The sequence below is a fragment of the Schistocerca nitens genome, chromosome 7 (assembly GCF_023898315.1).
Source record: "Schistocerca nitens isolate TAMUIC-IGC-003100 chromosome 7, iqSchNite1.1, whole genome shotgun sequence".
Classification (NCBI taxonomy): domain Eukaryota; kingdom Metazoa; phylum Arthropoda; class Insecta; order Orthoptera; family Acrididae; genus Schistocerca; species Schistocerca nitens.
Window position 1 is genome coordinate 396426583 of NC_064620.1, and position 7022 is coordinate 396433604.

Here is a 7022-nt window from a genome sequence, read left to right on the forward strand (position 1 = left end):
TTTCTGGAATTACCCAAGTCCGTCGGAATGCACAATGGACAGTAATGGATGCAGATGGTCAGAGAGGATGCTTACGTACGTGCCACCTGTCAGTCGTATCTAGACGTATTAGAGGCCCCGTATCACGTCAACTGCACACACCCTACACCATTACAGAGCCTCCACCTGCTGACACACGGGGTTCTTAGATTCATGAGGTTTTCTCCATACCCATACACGTCAGTCCGCAGGCAACATGCTTTCTGTCATCAACAGTCCAATGTCCGTGCTGGCGAGCCCAGGCGAGGCGTAAGGCTTTGTGTCGTGCACAGTGCATCACTGCGTCGGAGATGCTGTGATCCATCCCTTGTGCGCTGACTATAACGACATGTTCAATCTCACTTAAATATTGATAACCTGCCATTGTAGCAGCAGTAAACGAGATAACAACAGCGCCAGACAGGTGTTGTCTTATATAGGCGTTGCCGTTTACATACAAGTACCTCTGTATTTGAATACCCACGCCTATACCAGTTCCTTTGCCGCTTCAATGTGTAAAGGAATTCACATCTTTGAGTAATTTATGCATGGCGTTTTTAACAGTACTAGGTACAGAACGGTATATTAAGTATGAAAATATTTAGTGACCAACTATGACACTGGACTCGCATTCGGGAGGACGACTGTTCAATCCCGCGTCAGGCCACCCTGATTTAGGTTTTCCGTGATTTCCCTAAATCACTCCAGGCAAATGCCGGGATGGTTCCTTCGAAAGGGCACGGCCGGCTTCCTTCCCCGTCCTTCCCTACTCCGACGAGACCGATGACCTCGCTGTCTGGTCTCCTCCCCCAACCAATCCTCTCCAATCCAACGATGACAGAGCTTGGACATTACTTTCGCGATTTTGTCAACGAAATCAATTTTTAGATCAGCCATTCAGTGAACAAATGTTGCTACTATTTTTCTTGTGGAGTTGCCCGTCACATAACATGTGACATCGTCGTTGCTAAGAGAAGCATGAGGCCCTTCTCATGGTATCTCGAAATTCTAGTTGCCTGGACCAGCACTGACGAGAGTGAGTGAGCTTAGTGTCGTTCAGTGAGGCATTAACGCAGCCACGATAGGTACTGGTTTGGGGGATCTTTGAACAGTGGTGGAACTCGAATGGATGAATGGTGACGACAAACTGTAAATGATGCGATTAAAAACTGGACAAAGGTGAAATGTGAGGGGTAATTTACTTTGCTGGCAGATTGATTGCTAGACTTCCTCTAAGGCGAAATGAATTCTTATTTGATAATGAGATTGTGTGTTTTCCTACGTTAGGTGTCTGTTGATTAGCGAATTATTACAAGTTTCTTCTTTTCTTTCATACCTGGGAAAGCTCTAACTTTTTCATTATACAAAGGGCAGTCAACAAATAATGCAAGACCTTTTTTTTCGATTAATTTCGGTTTAAAAATGTATTTGTTGTGGGACACTGCGGAACATTCCTGCTTCCACCCATTTAGTTTCATGAAGTTCCGACAGGCGGTGGTGCTACACGTGGCCATCAAAACGGCGCCTGTAACAGTGCTGCTTTCCGAGCAGACGGATGACATTGAGTTTCTTTTGACGGAAAACCGGAGCATCGCACATCTTCGTAGGTACTCGCAGAGTGTCTACGGAGATCTGGCAGTGGACGTTGGCATGGCGAGTCGGTGGGAGAGACTTTGTCTTCATCGCAGCAAAGTAGGGAAAACTGTCCCATCTTCCACATGACACAGGCGATCAAACATGCATATATTATTTCGAACCAGAAATAAAACAGGAAAACATGGAGTGGCGCCACACCGCCTCACTATTCAAAACCTCACCATCAACAGGTAAACTCATGACGGCAGTCTTTTGGGACTCTGAAGGAATTATTCAGATGAGGTCCCCGCTCATGGTGCAACGACCAACTTGGAAGGTTATTTTGTTACCCTCAGGAAATTAAAGGAACTACTTCACCATGTTCGTCACTACAAAAATACAAACGAACTTCTCCTTCTCCAAGATAAAGCAAGGACACAGACAAGTCTGCACACCTGAGAGGAGCTCACAAAACTTCAGTGGGCTGTTGTTCCTCATCCACCCTACGTCCTCCCCTGGTAGCTGAGTGGTCAGCGCGACGGAATGTCATACCTAACGGCCCGCGTTCGATTCCCAGCTGGGTCGGAGATTTTCTCCGCTCAGGGACTGGGTGTTGTGTTGTCCTTATCGTCATCATTTCATCCTCATCGACACGCAAGTCACCGAAGTGGCGTCAACCCTAAAGATTTGCACCAGGCGAACGGTCTACCCCACGGGAGCCCTAGCACACGGCAAATATATTCACTCTGCATCTCGGTTCTCGCATATTCCAATTTCCATCTGTTTGTCTCAATGAACGAAGCGCTCCACGGGATGTAATACGTCAAAATGGGGAGGCTACTAACACAAGAAGACGTTGGTTGCGGTGTCGATCAGTAGAAAGGTACCATATGGTCATACACGTCCTTACAACAAGGTGGCGTAAGACTGTCGCATTGAACGCAGATTATGCTGAAAAATACGGTTCCTTGGGCATAAGACTGAGGAATAATATGGTCCACTGGAAATCTACAAAAATAAAGTGTTGCGTTACTTACTGGAGGCCCCCCGTACATTAGAGATTAGGCTAAGCTTAATAACTTGATTACCATTATGTTTGAGGTGAATTTTCGTACATCGTAACCTTTGAAGCGTGATGAATTATTTAATGGAAGAATGGAAAGTGGTGGCATTTGATTATTCTACTGAGAGCTGGTTGTGTTGAAATTTGTAAGGGAAATTAACAAGTTTTCAGGTTAACTGATATTGTCAGCAGAAGTTTTCGTTTCCCGTTTGGGTGATAGACAACATGTTCAGAAAGAACTGAGCAAACATTTGAGGCTTGGTTCAGTTTCAGTTTGAAAATTTTGAACGCAAGTCTACGACTAACAGCCCTGCTTGAGGGAATGGAGGAGTCGATATGATCAGGTTTTGGGACAGTGAACACTGTGTGTGGGTAAACACATGTATGGCTCCGGCTTGCTCATTTGCAAGAGAGTCGTGAGGTAACTTAGATTGACACAGAAAGAGTTTTAAGAGAATCGGGTAACGGAAAGACTTTCGTTACCACGAGAATCGCTGCTCAGAAAGTGCCACAGGACCTTTACGCACGCAGACTATGGATGCAACACCACTGAAATTCAGAATGAGCAAATAGGGAGCGTATCGCACATTACGGAGGCTATGGCCACAGAGGACCGCGGTACCGCAAAACCGAGTTGCGATCACTCGAACCACCAGCACAATCAGCTTACCATAAACGGATAGCACAGGCGCTTTATTCAGCACTACAGAGGAACAGCTGACTAGTAAAAATCAGCAGAACCCACATGGAACCTTGGCCAATACTATTTTTGTAACATAGGAGAAGCAGCAGATCTCTCAGAGAAATCTGTAGCTATACCTGATAACCTCAGAGTGTCTGTCACGCCAGTATTGAGAGAAGAACGTGTATAAATCATTTTTGCCTACTGACTTTGCGTTAAGGAAGCGGATGAAATCGCTGTCAGCAGTGTGGTCGTCATTTCTGTGGTTCCTTGTGTTGAGAATATGTTTGGTTCTGTGAATGCTGTGCTAGTAAATTTTACAGAATGAGATTTTCACTCTGCAGCGGAGTGTGCGCTGATATGAAACTTCCTGGCAGATTGAAACTGTGTGCCCGACCGAGACTCGAACTCGGGACCTTTGTCTTTCGCGGGCAAGTGCTCTACCAACTGAGTTACCGAAGCACGACTCACGCCCGGTACTCACAGCTCTACTTCTGCCAGTACCTCGTCTCCTACCTTCCAAACTTTACAGAAGCTCTCCTGCGAACCTTGCAGAACTAGCACTCCTGAAAGAAAGGATATTGCGGAGACATGGATTAGCCACAGCCTTAGCCACAGAAGTAGAGCTGTGAGTACCGGGCGTGAGTCGTGCTTCGGTAGCTCACTTGGTAGAGCACTTGCCCGCGAAAGGCAAAGGTCCCGAGTTCGAGTCTCGGTCGGACACACAGTTTTAATCTGCCAGGAAGTTTTAGTAAATTTTAGTTTAAAACGTATCATGTCGAACCTGGAGATTAAAATGCGCCTTTATTTGTTATCATATGAGAGTGGGATAGTGTTAAATCTGCGTTGAGATATCGCTAACTACAGAATGGAAAGCTTTGTAGGACTGGAAATCAGTGAATTGATTGTGAGAGATTTTCCAGAGGCTCTGCTGCATTATTTCCGGTCATGTGGTGCCACACATAAAGGATTTAGAGCTCATTTGGCGAAAAGTAAGATATAAGCACGAAGTTCAGGCACAGTCCAGTACAGAGCTTTGTATAAGGGGGTGTTGTTGTGTTATACGTTTTATCGTTCTGGAGTCCCGGACAATTATTTAGCCTATCTGTAAATATATGTTACTTAATTCTCTAGCCGGCCGGAGTGGCCGAGCAGTTCTAGGCGCTACAGTCTGGAACCGCGCGACCGCTGCTGTCGCAGGTTCGAATCCTTCTTCGGGCATGGATATGTGTGACGTTCTTAGGTTAGTTAGGTTTAGGTAGTTCTAAGTTCTAGGGGACTGATGACCTCAGAAGTTAAGTCCCATAGTGCTCAGAGCCATTTGAACTTAATTCTCTGTCTGAATGTAGGTAGTGGTAGTGTAATTTCGTGCACCGGAGATTTTAGCGCACTGGACTCCAGTATATAAGAAAGATAAAAGAATACACCCATAAAATTACAGATCAATATCCCTAACTTCTTTTTGCTACAGAAGCCTTGAACACTGAGCTTGCCGTATTCTCACATGATATACTGAGAACTATGGATGAGGGGCAACAGCCAGATTCCATATTTCTAGATTTCCTGATAGTATTTGACACGGTGCCCATTTTCAGGCTGTTACGAAAGTACGAGAATATGGAATAAGTTCACAGATTCGTATGTGCTCGAACACATCTTAAACGAAATGTTGTTCTCGATGGCGAGTGTTCATCAGAGAGAAGGTTATCGTCAGCTGCGCCGCAGGGAAGTGTCATCGGACCGCTGTTGTTTTCTACTTACAAATATGATTTTGCTAACAGCATTGGCAGCAATCTGAGGTTGTTTGCTGGTGTTGCCGTGATGCACGGTAAGGTATCGAGGATGAGTGACTGTAGGAACATACATGACGACTTAAATAAAATTTCCAGCTAGTGCGTTGAATGGCAGCTAGCCCTAAATGTGGGAAAAAGTAAATTAATACGGATGTGTGGGAAAATCAAGTCTGTAATGTTTGGATACAGTGTTACTGGTGCCCTTCTTGACAAGTCGTTTAAATGTCTGGGCATAATGTTGCAAAGCGATATGAGATGGAACGAGCTTGTGAAAACTGTGATAGTGAAGGCGAATGGTCGACTTCGGTTTATTGCGAGAATTTTAGGAAAGAGTGGTTAACCTGTAAAGGAGACCGCGTATTGAAAGCTAGTGCGACCTATCTTGAGTAGTGTTCGGGTCTTTGGGATCAGTACTAGGTCGGACTGAAGGAAGACATCGAGGCAGTTCAGACGCGGGCTGCTAGATTTGTTACCGGTAGGTTGGAACAACACGCAGGTAATCACATGCTTCGAGAACTCAAATGGGAATGCCTGCAGAAAGGCGAAGTACTTTTCGAAAAAACACTTTAGAGAAAATTTATAGAACCGGCATTTGAAGCTGACTGCCGGACGATTCTACTGCCACCAACACACACACACGACGAAAAATGACCACGAAGTTTCGAGAAATTAGGGCTCATACAGAGGCATACAAGCAGTCGTTTTTCCCTCGCTGTGTTTGCGAGTGGAACAGGAAAGGAAATGTCAAGTAGCGGTACAGGGTACCCTCCGTCTCTCACTATACGGTTGCTTGCGAAGTATCTATGTAGATGTAGCTGAAGATGCAGATATGTTTATTTGGCTAAGTCTACCAAGTGTTTCGATATACCAGACTCTTTGTGGGTGTGTTATGTGCCCGGTGGCTTACGAGATCGTTTTAACGTATTTTGCAATGATTTGGTAAGTTAGGGTTTTGTGCGATAGACGGTAACATATGTTTTGATGTACGAAACGCTTCATGTATATGCTATGTGCCATTAAGTTTGTTAGTGTGTCTGAACTGATTTTACACGCGTTTTGCGGAGTCAGGCAGTTTGTGTGACAGAACTGAGATATGTTTTGAAGCACTAGGTAATTTACGTGTTAACACTGGAATAGGTGTTCCATATGTTTTGATGTACTCGGTAGTGTACGGCTTCTCACAGTTACAGAATTTTGTGTATGTATTAGGTAATTGGAACTTCCTGGCAGATTAAAACTGTGTGCCCGACCGAGACTCGAACTCGGGACCTTTGCCTTTTGCGGGCAAGTGCTCTACCAACTGAGCCACCGAAGCACGACTCACGCCCGGTACTCACAGCTTTACTTCTGCCAGTACCTCGTCTCCTACCTTCCAAACTTTACAGAAGCTCTCCTGCGAACCTTGCAGAACTAGCACTCCTGAAAGAAAGGATATTGCGGAGACATGGCTTAGCCACAGCCTGGGGGATGTTTCCAGAATGAGATTTTCACTCTGCAGCGGAGTGTGCGCTGATATGAAACTTCCTGGCAGATTAAAACTGTGTGCCCGACCGATACTCGAACTCGGGACCTTTGCCTTTCGCGGGCAAGTGCTCTACCAACTGAGCCACCGAAGCACGACTCACGCCCGGTACTCACAGCTTTACTTCTGCCAGTACCTCGTCTCCTACCTTCCAAACTTTACAGAAGCTCTCCTGCGAACCTTGCAGAACTAGCACTCCTGAAAGAAAGGATATTGCGGAGACATGGCTTAGCCACAGCCTGGGGGATGTTTCCAGAATGAGATTTTCACACTGCAGCGGAGTGTGCGCTGATATGAAACTTCCTGGCAGATTAAAACTGTGTGCCCGACCGAGACTCGAACTCGGGACCTTTGCCTTTCGCGGGCAAG

The 7022-nt window shown here is 45.7% G+C and overlaps 1 non-coding gene across 1 annotated transcript; it reads right to left on the reverse strand.

Annotated features, from left to right (window-relative positions):
* Positions 1-6372: 6372 nt before the first annotated feature.
* Positions 6373-6447, reverse strand: Trnal-caa (transfer RNA leucine (anticodon CAA)). The gene has a single exon. It is a non-coding gene; the product is annotated as a tRNA-Leu (tRNA).
* Positions 6448-7022: the final 575 nt, after the last annotated feature.